The 18,802-nt window shown below is 39.6% G+C and overlaps 1 protein-coding gene and 1 non-coding gene across 5 annotated transcripts in view; both read right to left on the reverse strand.

The window, feature by feature from the left end:
• DHRSX (dehydrogenase/reductase X-linked) overlaps nt 1-18,802 on the reverse strand; it is a 142,258-nt gene that overhangs the window by 88,905 nt on the left and 34,551 nt on the right. The window lies entirely within an intron of this gene.
• On the reverse strand, nt 17,352-17,454 carry LOC113486948. Its single transcript, XR_003399681.1, has one exon. It is a non-coding gene; the product is annotated as a U6 spliceosomal RNA (small nuclear RNA).

An 18,802-nucleotide genomic window follows, 5' to 3' on the forward strand; every position in this document is an offset into this window, starting at 1 on the left:
GATAGAATCCAACATAAGTTGGTACTGGTATTTCCTAATTTCTTTTGGGTATACAGCACCAAATACATTTTAGGATCATTTATCTTTTTCACAGACATATGAAAGCCTCAACCACTACAGCACTGGTTTATCTTTGTCACCTTTAGTCATCCTCATAACACTGAATCCACTGATGTCGTCATTTTCCTCAGTTATTTCTAACAGATGAGCTTTGAGTTTATAGCTGAAAACATTTTTCTGAACAGCATTTGACTTCAGGAAAGCTGAAAGAGAGGATGCAGAAAAAAAAAAAAAAAAGTGCACAATTGAAGACCCATCAATTTCAGAAGAGTTTAGAGTCATGTTTTCTAGAATATGGATGCTAAGAGGAAAAACATTGGAAATTGAAGTCTACCCTTTAAGCAACAGCTATATCCTACAAAATGGTTGTCAAGAAGATATGTTCGGCTCCGGCATGTGAACATATCCAATAATAAATGACTAAAAATTCTGAAAAGCATTTTCCTAATTTTATTTATTTTAGGTTATGGATCAAGGAAGCCTTTTGATACCAGACAGACAAGAAGCATCTCAGTATTAAAAGTTTGCAGCTTATTAGCACAGTTACTTCTGCTGAATTTCATTGCACCACACAGGGCTTCATTTGAGATGATTAAAATTTAATATCAAGACTTTCAACTAAGCCATGCTGGAAAATCTGCCATTAAAATTCTTTTAAGTCTCATCATCCCAGTTCAGGGAAAAATCAACTATGACAGGCTTGGAAAAGTTCACATTTAAATAATGCTCTTTGTCCTCCATACAGGGCATATAGAAAAAGTCATCACCAAATATCACAATGACTTTTTAACGTACTACTCCTTCTTCTTCTTTGCTAGATCTTTAGGGCAATATAGGAAGCACAACGGGAGGGCAGAATAAAGGGCAGTATTTTGAGGTTAAAGGTTGCTGATCTCAAAAAATGGGAAAAAAACAGATAAAACATGTTGAGAATGAAAAATAAATATGTGGCAAGCTATAGTCATGTGAAGAATACAACAGCAACAAATAATTGGACTTGAATTAGTTGTATGAAATTAAATTAGGCAGGAAAGTTTTCAACAACTTTATCTCAGAAATGCTTCAGTGGCCACAAGGAACTATGAGAACAGATGAACACAAAGAGGTTTAGGGTTTGGGGTAGGTTTTTTTGGTCTGGATCTGTGTGAAATAGGTTTCGTTCTTTGCATTTGTTTGTTGGGTTGGGTTTGGTGGTTTTTTTTTTTTTTCTTTTTTTAATGGCAATAAATGATTTTAAAACTTCTTTCAAGTTTAGTCATGCTATAACATGTAAACAGCACCTAGCTCTCAGAGGGCTGCACCTCTATTTCTGACGTGCATTCTAATCAGAGGAATCAAAGTGCTCCAGATGCACCATCCCAGACACAACCAGCACTCTGGTCTGGGCAAGTTCCTGGCAGCAAATTCCAGTCATGGAACTACGTAGCCATAAGAATAAACTTTACTTTCCTGAATGCAAACTTCTTTAATGTTTGATATTATCCATGCCTTCTTGTTTGATAAACCATGCTAAAACAAGACTATATTATATTTCTACATTTTTTTGTACTCCCTTTGTCATTACCATACATCGTCCTACCAATGTGTATATCCTATGAAAATTTCCATTGATCTACTGTATCTCTTTTGATTTGTGATTTTTTTCTAGTCTCCTATCACATCCTCTTCTACCACCCTCTCAGTTACAATGGGAGAGTGAATTGGCAATTCAAAGCTTCTCTGCTTATTCCTTCATTTTTGCACCTACCACTGAAAGCAAAATTTTTTTCCAATGTTCTGATAGTTCCTGCACTGGTCCTCTGTGCAAGCTTGCTTGACTTTACCCACAGTGTGTAATCTGCCCATGACTGATGGCTACATCTGCACTAACCACTTGCTAGATTGTGTCCTGCTTCCTCTGGTTACCTGTGGAGTCAGATGACCATCTTGTGGCCTCAATCTCTGTCCTATTATTTAAACATATGTCTTGCTATACTTTCCTTCTCCAGGATCTGTCAGACCTGGGGGATCTCACAGCCATCAATGGAACATTAAAGAGGTCATTTCCATCCCATTGGACCTGTGACTTCTGGTCTGGATAGACAAGCTTGCTCTGACCCTCCCCACTCAAAGTTCATGAGTCAAATCCTGATGTCTTAATGGAATTCGTTAGACATCAGTGCTGTCACTCATGAACATGTTCTTAATCTGGCATAATGCTTATGGATTTGAAAATGCAGGGCATGTTTAAATAGATGAACAGCAAGTAGGCTGTGTGTGGTTTTTGTTTTCTATTTTTCCCTTAATGAAATTCTGCTATGTTGAAAAGGATTTTAATGAAATGCATAAAGGAAACAAGCAGAAGTTGCTTGAAAATTAGGGCTAATTATACATTAACTGCATGTCTTGTATGCAATGGTCTGAACATAGTACTTAACATGTTTATCATCAGAAGTTTAATGAAAAAAACAAAAAAAAAGTGGTTTTGGTCCTTCTTACAGCTGTATAAAAGGAGAAAATCATTGGCTTATTAGTAGGTAGAAAGTAGGTGGAGTATTAGCATTTGAGTATTCTTTTTATCTCCCCCTTTAGTTCATTTGGAGCACTTTCCCAACACACACAGTGTTAGTGTATCTCTGTTCCTACTGAAATGAACAGATATCTTACCTTATATATGGACAGGATAAGAAAAAAATAAGGAAATCTGAAAAAAAACCCCAGTTTGTTCCCTAAAGACAAATGCATAGCACAAACCCTACACAATCCAACCTCACCACTTTGGAGAGGCACTTCGGTTTCCTGGTAGTCAGAAATGACAGTGGGCTCTGTCAAAGGAAGCTCTGGAAGGTGACCTTCCTTCACTGACTGTATCAGAAGTACAGGAATCTGAATATTTGCTTAGATGATTAGAATAAACAAGTATGACAAGAAAATAAAAACATTTCTATTCCCACTTCTATTGATCATAATTTCTAGCAGTTATGTGGAATTTATGAGTACTAAGAAAGTAAATGAGTTATGCAGTTTTACACTTCTCAGAAGTATCTTGAAAAGTAATAGCTAGTGATGTTACTGCTTTCTGTAAAAATGGGTCCAGATACAATTAAAATTATCCATGAGAGACTGCATTCTTTGCACCTGTCATTCTACTTCTACTATGATTCTGAAAAATGAAACTTATTTAACCTGCTCATTTATCCCAGCTTTTATTCTTTTCCTAAGAACCCACTGACCCACCTAATTATCTTGGTCTGTATCTTTTCTTATTCACATCACAAGAGTTTTCTTGGAGACCCAGTGAGCTTATTAATTTCTATTTCAGAACTAGAAACCCTTTCAGAAAGGCAGGCTATTTTAATCTAAGTCTAGACAAGATGAAAAATCCATCTTTTCCAGAAATTTTTACTCTATTTGGTTTATTTCATGTTTTATTACCCTTGTTACTAAAGCTGATTTCTCATTTGACCTTGTCTGCCTTCAATGGAGGGACATAGGTCAGATAATACCCTCCCTGCTCTGAGTTTTCAAATCCAGTTCCAGTCTTCACAGGAGACCACACATCATACAATCACCTTTATAACCATTAGAAATGTTGTATTACAACTAGTTAGTTTTCAGCTCTCCCTAACATGCTCTTAATTGCTTTTGTTATGCCTTTTTTTCCCCCACTGTGCTAACAGCCCTTTAGTTTTAGTACCTTTTGCATTTCTTCTCTTAAAATTTATGACAAAGGACTGTGCTATTCCAGGAAAAATCTACAGGGTCAGACAGAAACTGAGCACAGATTTTTTGCCTGGGGTGTAAACTGGCAGGATGCAAGCTGACTCTGGTCTGGAATTTGATGTAGAGCTGTGCATAAGCAAATACACTTGGCAAATACTTGGGTAACACCTAAGTTTCCCTCTAAGGCACTTTCTCCAGTTGTTCAGTCATTTCCTTGATCCACCCTTACATTTTCCCCAGTTTTACCAATACTTTATGTGTGTGTATACATATATGTATGTACACACATAGATATTTTGTTGCATTGAGTCTGATTTTCAGAGTGTCATTAAAGAGGTATGTATATTCACAGTTAAGGGTTTTAATGTGCTGCTCATTCTTTCGATTTTGCACAGCACTACACAAAGTATGCATTCTCAGTTTCCTTAAACTTAAGGTCATTTGGTTTTTTGATCCAATCTTCTTTTATGGTTGGGTTGGTTGGGGTTTTTTTTGGGTTTTTTTTTTTTTGGAAAAAGGGGATTGATGCATACAATTAGCAGGAGTACGTAGAAAAAGTGTTAAGGCAAGTCCTTGACTTGCCTTACTTTTGTGCAGCCTATGGGCTATCCGAATTTATTAAGGTTAACAGTGAAATTATTATAATGTAAAGCAAGCAATTTAACGGGTATGTAATTTGGGGGGGGGGAGATTTTTTTTCTTTCTTTTCCAGGCCAAACTGTAACCCTGCCAAGTGGAGCCACCTCCCTCTCCCCCCAGAAGTCAACCACTTCCAACATCAGGAGAGACCATTTTCTAGCCAGCACTTTGCATCAACACCATTCATGCAGCTCAGAAGCAGCTGACCAGATTTTTATTGAGCTTTGACAAGTAATGGACCTTGGCATGGGATCAAGCATGAAGAAGATATGAAGCAACTGAAAACCAGAGGAGGTGACCGGGATTCCAGCAGCAAACAAACCAGCATTAGCTGCTGTGGGGAGGTCTCAGAGAGCTGCAGCAAATTTCAGTTTGGAGTGCCTGGATGATACCTCCTTCCACACCTGGTCTAGCGAGGTTACAGATACTATTTGTTGGATGTTTTCTTCCTGTGGTGGTTTCTGCACCCGTACTGTAGATGCCCTCCACCCACTTGGGCACATGTGCCTGCTGCGCTGCCCTGAGCAGCTGCACCCCACACTGCCCGCCAGTTCACCAGGTGCAACGTGGGCCAAGCACCCCACTTCTGCTGCAAAGAACCCTTTGCTTCTTGTGTCAGCAGGTATCAAACACGTCCACAGCCTCCTTTGCCCTTAAGACATCCAAATTGTGGAAGACCAACAGAGGCTGTAGCACAATTCAAACCAACACTTTTCAGAAATACTGTGCTGTTATGAAACACAGTGAGAAACTCATTTTCTAGAAAAATGAATCCTCATTAGATGAAAACTACAAGGAAATAGCTATAAAAATATGTCAGAGCTGTACTGCAGGGTTTTAGTGGCATTTTCCTTATACTCATTGCTGAAATTAATTCACAAGACTTGCAACAATATGCTGATACAATATAGCTGTAATACTTTAAGCTGTTGTTAAGAATTCAAAACATGACAATCAAAACAGTTCTCTTTATATCCGATTAGAACATTTATTTGCTTGTTCAATGCAAAATTAAGTAGTAAAAGCAACCAGGAGCTGGGAAGGCAGCCAAGCAATAAAATTGATTGATTGCCCAAATACATAAAAATCATATCCACAGCTTTCATACATTCTCTCAAAAGCAGAAAATAATCTCTTCAAGGTTACCACACAACCTGGTTAGACAGGATGGAGAACCTGCTGTTAAACTGAAGACAAAGTTCGTCTGTAAGGTGTAGCTAATACAATTACTGGTTGCTCAAAATAGCATGCACCTCCATAAATCTGTCCCTGTTTAAGCTAATTACCAGAAATTATTCATCAATGTAATTTTTCTTGATTCTTCAATTACATCAGATATATAGTTGTGTTGATGAAAAACATACCAGTCATATAAACCACGTTTTTTTCAGAAAAAAATGCATTCTCAGACTTCGTTTTGCTTTTCAACTGCTTCTTTCATAAGATTACAGATCGCTTCATCGTAGCACATCAATTTTCTTTTGTTCATACATTATAATCAACCACAAAAGGATCCAGCTTTCAAATTACATCCATTTCTCCTGCACTGCCATCAATTTCTCAAAGTCAACATTGCCCAAACCAAGTATAAAACAACTATTTATAGTAACAGCAGAGTATAAATTGCAGAAATGGAACCGAGTTCAGTAAACTCACAGGCAGACTTCCCAGTGAAAGGCTGGTATTTTCAATCTCTAGTTGTCACCGGAGGAATAGGAAGAACTATTTAAAAAGTGGGGAAATATAACTTACAAATAAAAATATCTGAATTAAGCAAATTAACTGCTATTCTACTGTGGTGGGTTGATCCTGGCTGAATACCAGGTGCCCACCAAAGCCTCTCTATCATTCCCCTCCTCAGCTGGACAGGGGAGAGAAAATATAACCAGATAAGGACAGGGAGAGATCACTCATCATTTACCATCATGGGCAAAACAGACTCAACTTGGGGAAATTAGTTTAACTTATTACCAGTCAAATCAGAGAAGGGTAATGAGAAAATAAAACCAAATCTTAAAATGCCATCCCCCCACCACTCCCTTCTTTCTGGGTTTAACTTTACTCCCAAATTTCTCTACCTCTTTCCCTCTAAGCAGCACAGAGAAATGGGGAATGGGGGTTGCAGTCAGTTCATCACACATCTCTGCCACTCCTTCGTCCTCAGGGATAGGACTCCTCACACTCTTCCCCTGCTCCAGTGTGGGGTCCCTCCCATGGGAGACAGTCCTCCACAAACTTCTCCCACATGGGTACTTCCCATGGGCTGCAGTTCCTCATTAGCTGCTCCAGTGTGAGTCCTTTCCACAGGCTGCAGTTCTTCAGGAACAGACTGCTCCAGCATAGGGTATCCCATGGGGTCATGTCCTGCCACCAAACCTGCTCCAGCGTGGGTTCCTCTCTCCATGGGTCCACAGGTCCTGCCAGGAGCCTGCTCCAGTGTGGGCTTCCCACAGCATCACAGCCTCTTTCAGGTATCCATCTGCTCTGTCACAGGGTTCTCTACAGGCTGCAGGTGGAGATCTGCTCCACCATGGACCTCCATGGGTGCAGGGGCACAGCTGCCTCACCATGGGCTGCACCACGGGCTGCAGGGGAATCTGCTCTGGCACCTGGAGAGCGTCCTCCCTCTCCTTCCTCACTGACCTTGGTGTTTTCAGAGTTGTTTCTCTCACATAGTCTCACTCCCTTCTCTGGCTGCAATTACGCACTCGGGTTTTTCCCCCTTGTTAAATATGTTATCACAGACCTGCTACTGCCATCACTGATGGGCTCAGTCTTGGCCAGCAGCAGGTCTGTCTTGGCCCCGGCTGGCATTGGCTCTGTTGGACATGGAGGAAGCTTCTAGCAGCTTCTTAAAGAAGCCACCCCTGTAGCTCACCCACTACCAAAAACTGGCCATGCAAACCAATACACCATTGAAAGAAACCCAAACTAAGAAATCTGAATTCAACCTCAGAGAAGGTGCTGAATACAACACTGTGTGTTCCAGCCAAAGTCAGGTCAAAAACTGCTTCTTATCGCCACTGATTGAATCAAGGCCACAGTTGTGCATGCCAAATTCACATTGCTCTTCATTATTATTATGTGTGACAGCTTGAGTTGCTGTGAAGGATCAGAATTCATGGCACATGGCATTCAGGGGGATTCAGTGTCTCACGCTGGCAGGAACTATTGAAAATCTAAGCCACAAATTTGTCTTTGTAGGCTCTGATCAAGAAAAAAGTACTGCTGACAGGTCCAAAAAGTTGTAGGAATACTTTTCACAAGAGAAGTTGCTTATGAGACAAAAGGATGTGTCATTCCTCAACCCATATGAATAAAATCTAACAAATATATGGCAATAAATATCTTAAAAGGCTTTTGTAAGTATTAACCAGACAAAATTAATTTCACCAAAACTTCCACTTGACTCTTAAGTGGTTGGTTAAACAAAACAGCTAAATAAACCTCCTACCTGCATGCTTAAACTAGGGAATGCCTTCTGAAATAGATTTGATCCACATTAACTACTTAAAATAATAAAGCATCATGAATTTTACCTATATATATTGAATGGACATTACTCAGCAATCTCTGAATTGTAAGAGTTGCAATAGTCTTTTTGGTTTTCAAATTGTGGTTCGGTTTTCCATATCATTGTAATTACTGCAGCTGCACTGCTGCCAACAAAATCCTAGACTCAGAGCTCTTGGCTATGACAGCACATCTAAGTAATCACCATGGGATACTGGGCTAAACTCAAACAGGTTTCTTTTTTATGAGCTATATACATGAGCAAAAGCTAGAGCATGTTTAAACAAAGCAAATCAATTCAAGTCAAGCCTCTCTACTTAATAGATTCACACAGCTTATTAAGATGAGCAAACATGCCTTAATGAAGAACACCCATCTTCTAAACGAGAGCAATAAGGCCTTGGTTGTGCTGTTTAGGCAGGGCATGGCATGGCATGGCATGGCCACAGTTTCAGGCTGTCTCCATGCTCAGAGAAGCAAATCCACTACAAGATTAGTTCACTGTGGCTCTTGTCACTCCTCTGCCCATTACTTTTAGTCCTACTCTGCTACCTAGTAGACTTGTGGCTATCTGATGACTCCCCAGTGGGCACATCACCCCTTGCAGGACACCAGGAGTTGTGGCTATAGTGACTTCATGTTCAGCTGGGATTTTCAAATGGACGGCTTCTTTAACTTCCCCTTCTAGAAATCACCAAGCACTTCAGAAGCTCCTAAGATGTAAACAAATACTGGCTCTAAAGGAAGATCAGAGTAATATCATTAGTCAGTGGAAACTACCATGATCATTTCCTAATGAAAACTCTTCCCTTCGTGTCTTTTATTCCCACCCCAGTACAACTTGCAGAAGTTGTCAATATAAGTTGGTCAACAATTGTGTCATCCTTGGACCGTGCCACCTCAGATGCTACAGGCTTTTTCCACTCACTTGTCAGTTGTAGGAAACAACTGTAATGGCTCTAATTTGTCTGTGAGGCAACCATTGCCATGCTATGGCTTGTGAGTGGTGAATGCTGCTTAATACTATAAAAGTTTTTTTTAAAATGTACTCTGATGCAGAGGTTTGGGGGCAACAGTTCCAAACCTCTCCACACTACTCTCCTTAGATTATACCATACTGGGGTATGAATATAGTCCCGGTATTCTGAAGTACATTTTTGACAAGACATGCTTGGCCTGTTTTTTCTTTGCGTCTTTGCCCCAGTAGTTGTGAATATGGACAGCACATGCAGCAGAAGTGTAAAAACACTATCATGTCTCACTTAGAAACCTCTTAACCATGGTAAACTTACACAGATGATTGACTAGAGCTAACTGGAAAGCTCAAAGGTTCCAGAATAGGAATTGATTAGCTGAGAATTTATCACGGGCCCTGGGCACGGGTCTGTGGTTCATATGCACAGACACACATCACATTCATAAATGAACTACTTAATTCATTATGTAAATTTTTACAGCTAATTACAAAATACATGCTAAGGAGTGCCTCATATTTCAAGGGATTTTGATCTCTATGAAAATTATTAAATATGGAATTGGTAACTAGATTCATCATTTACCAAAAAATTAAAACAGGAAAATATAGGAAAAGGAAAACAATTACTATACAATACTGTGGCTTCATGTAGAATCAGCTCAGAATTTCAAACAGAAAATCCAGTTTGCTTAGAGGTTTTCCTGTTTATCATCTTTTTAAAAATGGCTATCTGACATCATCATTTACTGTGCACAGTACATCTTGCAGTCATTCATATTCTCTCTGTGGTTGTGTCACCTCTCTAACCAAACAAACTGAAAATATGTAATTGTGTATGAAGAGAATTCAGATAAATAAATTGACAATATAAAGTCATATTAAATGACATTAGAAAGCTCACCAACATTACCGAACAGATTAAATAAGCATTTCTCCACAACATTAAAACTCTGTCATGGAATGCAGCTCACAGTACATGCCTTTCTCTATCTTTTATTCAAATGAAGTCTGGGCTTTTCCTTGCTTTGTGGCTTTATCCTGATGGAGAATTATGATGGAGCAGCCAGTAGTTGCCCAGGTAACCCCACCAGACAATCAAAATATACATCGCATAAATAATGTGGTATCTGCCACATAAATGACTGGTTCTGTCATGCACAGAAATATTTTAATACTTTATTTTCTTTTCCCCTCATCAGTCAAGAGATATGCTCTTGAGCCACAGATACTTGTGGGTTTGCGGTTAGAGCTGTATTTCATCATGATCTACTACATGTAATACATCCATATGCTGTGAAAAGAGAACTTTTCAGGTACACATGGGTTGAATTCTGCAACAAGCTGCAGAGATGCTATGTATTATCTAAGGCACAAACCCAGGATCAATCTATTTTACTGAAACAGAGACATGTCACACCATGGCACTGCAGTATCTTCTGATTCAAGCATTTTAATACAGTGTTTAAATACAGTTGTTATCACTTAAATAGAAGTACCATGTTTTACTTGATATATGTTTTCATTTAGGCCTCCACCTTCAAGAAGATTTGAAGGGAAAAGTAGCTTTTTCCTTACTGAGAGAAGTATACATCAGTAAGCTTAATGCCATCTCCTACTGACATGTTTCTTCTTGGCTGTCTTTTTTTCCTATTGTGACTTACATTTCCTCTTCAGACAGGAACTTCTATGCAACTTCCTTCATGATTTTGTGCAATATTAGCACCATTAAAGAAATACAGGTTCACAGACAGAACTCACTTATCAGTTTCCAGGCATTCCATGCAAAACACCATCTTCTCTCTAATGAAAACTCATAAGCTGGAATATCAGTTTGTCTTACATGTTCCCCAGGTCAGATCTCCTCCACATTTCTATCTGTAGTGGTAGGGTGTTCTTTCAGAAGAATCATTTCAGCACGGTACAGTTAGTGTATCACATCTGAACCCCAAAGCCTGCATTTCTGGCATACTGAAATTTCTTTCATAAAATAAAATTCAAGCTCTCACTAACATGAGTGTTTTGATGCTTTATGGTGGGAAAAAAAAAAAAAAACTAACTTAAAAGCTCTATGTTATAAATTTTCATTATTTTATAAATTTTCAGTGACATCAGGTGATCTACCCTCCTGGTACTGTTTCCGTAAGTAAGCTCAGTAGAGAAGTAGTCTGCATGATCAGCAGTATTTACAAAGCAAAGCACAAACTACTTCAGTATCACATATATAACAGTCCTGCAGTGATGCATGTGGAGCTTGATATCCTTTGTGCTGAAGTCAATAACTGAAAGTACATTTACTTCAGTGGGAGGCCTTAGAAAAACAAAATAAAAAAGGAAGGATAATGATCAAGACCATTGAAATCACAGGGAAAGTTGTGCATATTGACCTAGACTAAGGCTAGGTAACATATAACATGATGTAAAAAAAGAGGGCTTAAGGAGAGAGAGAGTTGGATAGGAGGCCATCAAACAGGCAGATGGAAGAAGAGATCAGGGGAATTAACAGAAGAATTTATATCACAAAAGCTTAGAGGCAGATATGATCAGAAATGTGGGGGGAAAAAAAAGATAATGGTGATGGTCCGCAATTCGGACAAGCTGAAAGCAAGATAAAGCCTAAGACTTGGAGACGAAATTATTGATATCTGAAGCAGGTGTAAACACAAGGGGGGAAAAAAAAAAAAAAAGTTTCCCACATCACCCAATTCCTAAGCAGAATACTTCTGACTCTCTTAGGAATGACAAAGTGTTGAATGAAGCTTCTAGAATATCTGTATATTTTAGATATAACTGTACCTCTTGAATGTAGCCAAATCAGAATGAAACTGATAAAAAAATCCAAAAATAAGATAGAAAAAAAGATAATTTGGAAGACGTTTTGGAACAAAGCTTCCCGATGAAAGACATGAAACAGAGCATGGAGAAGCATTTAGCAGATAATGTTTCTGCAGGTTTCCAATAGTCTGTTTCAGAGCAGTCAAGATGTTTTGCCACTCTATCTCGTCAGTCAGTCATGTGAGACTGAGAATGAGGAATTGGACCAACTGGAAGCACAAAAAAAAGACCAGGAGGAACTTTATTGACTACAACAAAAGATTAGATTAAAAGAGCTGAAAAATTGCATCAAGTGCCTCCTTCAGAATTGTAACAGGGGGAGAAGAAGAGCTGCTGGGGAGACAAGAGAAAAACAGAAGGTTTGTGCTGTGGACTAACAAGGGCAAGAAATCAAGAATTCACTCAGATTAGTCTCCTTTTAGTACCACCACAGGTCTACTGTGTATGGTTTCATCAACATTGATCAATACATAGCATTTCCTTTAGGAAGGGAGAATAAAAGTATCTTTGCCCTGGGGAGAGAAGCATTCGTATCTTCAGTGAGAATGGCATAGACTGACATCTGCTTGCAATGTCCTTTGGAAAGTTGAAAAGATGAAGTGTCTCTAGCATGGTGAAAGTTGGGAGTAGGAAGTAGGAAGTTGAACTAAGAATGAACACAGAAGCAGCTAGAAGCAGCCATACAAGTGAAGGCTATATGACTGCCCCACTCAGAGATAATTCACAAGATATAATCCAGTGACTGTGAAGCAGAAACAGGTACAGTGCTTTAGATTTAAAATAAATGACAGTGGAGTTGTCTTTATTGGTGCTGAAAATTCTGTGGGCTTATAGTTACTTTTGCACAACATTTTTGCATGTTTGCTGAGCTCTGAGCTGGACTCTGCCTTGTGTCCGCAAGCACAATCAATAATTCTTGAAATGTGCAATATCAATGGGACTCAAACACCTACAACAATCACCTCCACTTTAGCTGCAGGAAATGTTTCAAGAGAACAAAAGTGAAATAAAGTAGACCACAGGAGTGATTAGATCATTTAGAGAAAGTATATTTGCCTTACTTGGTGAAACCTATTTTCTTGATACTGCCCAAAAGGGTAAGAGGGCTGAGTCAATGAGCAATTCTGTTTCTAGAACAAACTATTTCAAATTGGTAAATATCCTTGACAGTACTGGAGAAATAAATTATTAGTAAATTATATTTTAAAATATTGCCTTGAATATTTAATCATATGTCCCGATAATCTGAGATGAAATGATTCAGCTGTCAAGGTTTTACTGATCTTGAGTAAGGATTCTAAAGTTTAATCAGAATACCTAAAATATACTTTACTATCAAATTATACTGCTTTTACAAAACATATGTAAAACCACACCTTTGTTACGATTCCATTAATGTTAGTGCTAATTTTGGCAGCCCACAACACATAACTAAAAAGATTTGATTAAATATAATGTATGGCACAACTAGTAAAGAAAATTCACCAGCACAGGTACTCCTAAAAATATATCCAGTGAGGCAAATAAGATATTTTAATTTGCTTTTAACTCTCCTTTGTAGATAATACAGTATATTGTCCATGCACTTTTCTATTGAAAATTTTCTCTTATTCCAGCTTGTCTCTTTTGCTGAAATATGAAGCTCTATTCTGTCAGTCACATTCAAACAGTCTACTCACATGGACTTTATGAAGAGAAAAGTATCATTCAAGCAATTTGGACACTGAGTACATAATTTTAAAAAGAGAGATCAGACTTCCTGAATTAATGTTTCTCCTTTCATCTTCATACAAGAGTGCTGTTGTCATATACACAGGGTATTCAAGGACAGAGTCATCCCTAATCTAATACTGTATTGGGAATATTTGGTATTACTTATTAATTGAATCATTTAGTTATGTAAAAGGAATAGTGCACACATAGGCCATCCTTTTGATCCACAGACCTTGCACACAATCCATGAGAGATTTCTCCAAGACTGAATTTTCAGGGTCCATGTATTAACACAATAAGAAAGGGAAGGAAAGAACTAGAGGCATTTGAAGAGCATGGCAGCTCAGAGAAATAATCTGCACACCATCTATATGACACAGCTCGAATAAATCCAGGAGTGCTCACCCAGCTGCAGCCTAAAGGATCTGCTGTTGCAGCCAGCTGCTGCTGCTATTTGACATCTGGGATCTGTAACTAGCATTGAAAAAAAAAAAAAAAAAAAAAGGGGGGGGGAGGGGAGAAAATTAAAGAGTTATGTGAGGTTAACAGCAACCACAAAGTATCATCTCTCTCTCCCCCAGCACTAGAAGTATTTCTAAAGAAAGAAATTTTGTTGCAGGCAAAAATGAAGATGGAGACCCTGTGTGCTGCATGGACACTGTGCACAAATGAAAATAAGCCCTGGTAAAGGAGTGTAATACAATGAAACTATTAGAGAAACACACTAACATTGCAAAAAGCAGCACCATATGCCTATATCTGACTAGCAGTTTTTGTTACTTACTGCTCCAAGGCTGCCATGGCTAATTCATGCCTTGGGGATGAGTGCCTGATTTTTAAGGCTGATTCAATGGTCTCAAGCATTATGCCAAGGGAATCCAATTCTTTACTTGCAGAAGACCTCAGCCTGATTTCCCCTGACTGCTCACCAGTGTTTACTGGGCATGGAGAGAAGTGCAAACAGAGAAGTGACTTTCCTGAGAATACAGAGGGTGCTATCAGCAGAGCTAGGGAAGATAAAACCAGCCAAGGAAATGCCCCTTGCACAAAAGCCTGGATCTTCCTACTATACCAGAGACCAGTGTTCATCATACATGTAATGGCTACTCATGTTTTCTGGGTTTCGCAAATCTCTATGAAATACAATAAAACCAGCAGTCAGTACTTCCAGATTACTGCACAGAGCTGCTAACAGATTCCCTTTCTATGGGTTGTGCACTTCATCAAAGGTTACCCTATATGTCTAAATAGTTTCTCATCCTCATATGACCCCCCTTCCTGTCATGACTGAGAGCATTTGAGATATCAGTGATTCAGATATGTCTGACACAAACTCCAAAAGCTTTACTAAGTGTAATTTTATAGAAGCAAATTGCCTGCCTCTCAGCTGGATCAGCAATGTTTCCCCTTGTCAACCCACAATGCCAGTGAAGCTTTGAACAGCCACAGTCACTCTCTGAGAGAGAGACCTTGCTGGGAAAGATCATGGGTGGAAAAAAGACTTCTGTGCTCATGCACGTGTTTCTGTGGCAGTTTCTATATTTACATTTTGGGGGAACTAACTCTGGGCCATATTTTGTCACTCCTATTCACAGTGAAGAGTATCTCACTGCACAAATAGTCCCAAGGGGCTACACTGAGGCAATCTGGATCATGCTGAAGAGCTCCTTCCACTGTGAGCAATTTATTTTTCTGTCTGGCTTAAAGATGGCTTCAGCTGAACTATTCATAGATGAAGGCAGTGTTCAGGGTGGTGGCAGACTGCGACCTTTACATAGGAACTAACACTTCTGCAAAGGGTCCTCTGCTCATGGAAGGGGTAGATGGCACTGCTGTGAGCTTGGAGCATCTGCATGAAATAGGGAATGAGAAAAGTGAGGCACGTCTGCATTACACTGATGCTGCTCATAGGCACCTCATCAGCAAGTACACACAGTGCTGTGCAAATCTCTGTACAACAGACAAAACTTACATTTCAGGCAATGAAGACTTGACCTTTTCTCTTGGCATCAGGCAACTTACAGTGTTACACTAGCCTAGAAATTATATTTCTGGAAGTTATAGAACTGACAGCTCTATCTAACTCATATAGAAGTTGATACTGAACACACATACTAGAAGTGTGTTGCTGAATGTAGCTTTGATGCTGGAGCCATGGCTATCACCCCAGAAGTCTTTCACAGAGGTCAGAGCTCTTCCTGAGGCAGTAAGGAAAATCCCACTGCATGAAGTAAACACACAATATATTGATACATAAGGTATGACTAGACATATTCATAGATAAGAGGTACATGAACAGATCAACCACAAAAGTGACTCTTGAAATTTTTGCCTTTCCTCTTCAGTTTACCTACAAGCAGTTCTCCAAAGTCCAATATAGAAAAGTATCTCATTGAAGAACAGCTATTTGGAACAACCAGAAGGCAGTTTGTGAGCCCAAACATTTTACTGTGTCTGTAGCTTAAACAACAATACACATGCAGAGGAACAGAAAAGGGGAAAGTTATCAGTTATTCATGCTTGGCCTTGAGACACAACCATCAAACGTAAAATTTTGGAGCTTAAATGCAGGTATTAACTCCCAGATTATGTATCCTGGCACACTGACACCTACCAACACCACAGAGAAAATAAAAGGTTCTCTACTTGCTCATTTCAGAAGTCCCATGGGGAGCTAAAAGTGTTCACCAGAAATGGAGAGAAGTATAAAACACACTGTGTAATTCAAGTACATTCAGGGAAAAAAAAATCCCAGAACCCACTGATGTGTTCCAGTTAGAGAGATCTAAAACTCTCAAAAATATAAAAAAACCTCTGATGGGTCCTTATCTAGACCATTTACTCCAAGAACAGCTGATCCAAGAACTGATTTTATGCCCTTTACTGTTTCTTTCAGTGATCCAAGTTCCCCTCACCCCTCAAGTAAAACAGAAATTAAAAAAAGAAAAAAACACTACAAATGTTAAGCTTGCCTTTCTGTGCCTGTGATGAATGATGCTCATGCTCTGGAGGACCCAACAGTGTTACCACCAGAGAAACCCATTATCTCTCTTCTTGTGAATGATGGCTGTGTTTAATTTGGGTTCAAATTCTGGCTGACACATCTGAGTCCCTATGAATTTCACCCAGGCCCAGAGGATAAAAGACTGAATGAGGGCTGGCATGTAACACACAGAACTGTAGAATAGGAAAATTCTTCAGATTTGGGATGGTAAAAAGTTTGCCTGGATGATTTTCAGATGGGGCAGGGGGATAAGGTAAACATAACCTTGAAACAGATTGTGGCCTTTCTCTTGTGGATCCTCAAATATTCCAGCCCAATGGGCTAAATGGATCAACACACAGGATCAATGCCTTAAAAAGAATAAGGAGGGGGAGCTAAGCAGAATTCTTTTTCTCAGAGTTACCCATGGCTAATGGCTTTCCTGGACTGAGGCCAGCTACCATAACATACATATCTCTTGAGTTTGTCTAGATATGGTAGGTGTATTATTTGTTAAATTATTCTCTCCCTTATCTCATGTGAAAAAAAAATAATATATATATAAATGTTCTTTTACTACAGACACAAGTTAATTTTCATCAGGTTAAAATGCTTCAATATATATCTTCCTGGAAGCTTTTAAACTGTTGTTGCACTAATTTCAGCAAACACTTGTCTTCCCTGTAAAGGACTGAACTATGCATGGCAGCAAAGGAACAGAAAGGGAAGTGATCTCAGTTAACTACAGAATCACCGGACTACAGAATCATCAAGATTGGAAAAGACCTTGTAGATCATCCAGTCCAACCATTAACCTCACACTGACAGTTCCCAACTACACCATATCCCTCAGCGCTATGTCAACACGACTCTTAAACACCTCCGGGGATGGGGACTCCACCACCTCCCTGGGCAGCCCATTCCAGTGCCTAAAACAATATGGAACGCTTCACAAATTTGCATGTCATCCTTGCACAGGGACCATGCTAATCTCTGTATCGTTCCAATTTTCGTACACGTGCTGCCTAGATCCAGCCAGTCATTTATTCTGCCCTCCTTAAAACAGGTGTTTGAGGTGGAGAAAACTGTGTTTTAGATGTGCCAGTCTCTCTCTTGTCACTAGTGAAGGTGTTTGGATGAAGAGCTTGGAGGACCCGAATAACTTCCAAATGCCTGAGGCTGGCTACATGAGTCGCACAGGACCAGGGAGCACTGGACAGCAGGAGAAGAGCCCAAGTTCAAGACCCTAACCTTAACCTCACGAGCAGTATCAATTGCCAGTTTCCTTGTTTCTTCGTGGCCTGCCAAAGGACACTCCCATTCCCCAGGGCCAGGTCTGGCGAGTCTTGTCTAACAGTCAGCTGCAGTAAATGCGTGCAAGACCCAGCAACATAGAGGAGCTGCTTTCAGCATGGTGGGTCGCTGCCCAAATCGAGCAGGAGAAGGTCTGGCCTATCAGTTATTGCTGCTTCCCACAGCATTTCCCCTCATCTCCCGGCCACCAGTGGTTTAAAGATGCTAACTGACCAAACTATGCCTCAGAAACATTTCATCAAGTGAGAAGACCACAAGTTACCCAACACAGCGCACAAAGGCTTTCTCAGTCGCTGAGTTTAAGCAATAGTGTAGATGAGGTTAGACAGACTGAACCACACTGTGCCCAGCATTAGCTATCCCAAAGGACGGTTTCTCATGAAGGAGAGACCATCCTGAGTGATATAAGGCCTCACTTCTTTCAGGGAATAAAAAATGCATGAAGTATGCTTGAGGTCCTTCCTTGCAAAAGGATCTGTTGCCAAGTGAATGGGGTAGAGTCTGGGGACAAGATCCACACTATTTGTCTCCCGATATCTTTGGAACAAAAGTACCTGAAAGCTGTATCTGGAAGATCTTGCTTATAGTCTTTACAGCAGATGAGACTAAGGTTTTGATGCAGAAGGGTGGATGAGATGCTTTCTACAAATCTCTAGAATGTATAGATATATATCTAGAACTACCTTGCTGTCTCTAGAAAACTCCAACTCTCATAACACTGAAATTTTTTTTTCCTCCCTTGAGCACCAACTTAAAATTTCAGAAAATCAAAGATCTCAATAATATTTCATGTATCATGTATTAATCATACTTTATCTTATCCTGTTTCCTGTGGAATAATTCAAAAATCCCCATGTTTCTAATGGACTGGACATCACGACCCCTTCTAATTCAAGTAATTTGGTGGGAGCATGCTACAGATTTCCCTAATTACCCAGACCTTAGTAGAACTTAGCCTTTCAGAGTATCCTGACTTCCTCCCTGCAAAAACAAAGGCGTTGGTCAGCACTGATGTGTGCCTCTGTCTCGCCTTGTTACGGGGTGAGGATGCCACCAGTCAGAAGTACCTC

The sequence above is a fragment of the Athene cunicularia genome (genome assembly GCF_003259725.1).
Source record: "Athene cunicularia isolate RWA chromosome 1 unlocalized genomic scaffold, athCun1 chr1_part1, whole genome shotgun sequence".
Lineage (NCBI taxonomy): Eukaryota > Metazoa > Chordata > Aves > Strigiformes > Strigidae > Athene > Athene cunicularia.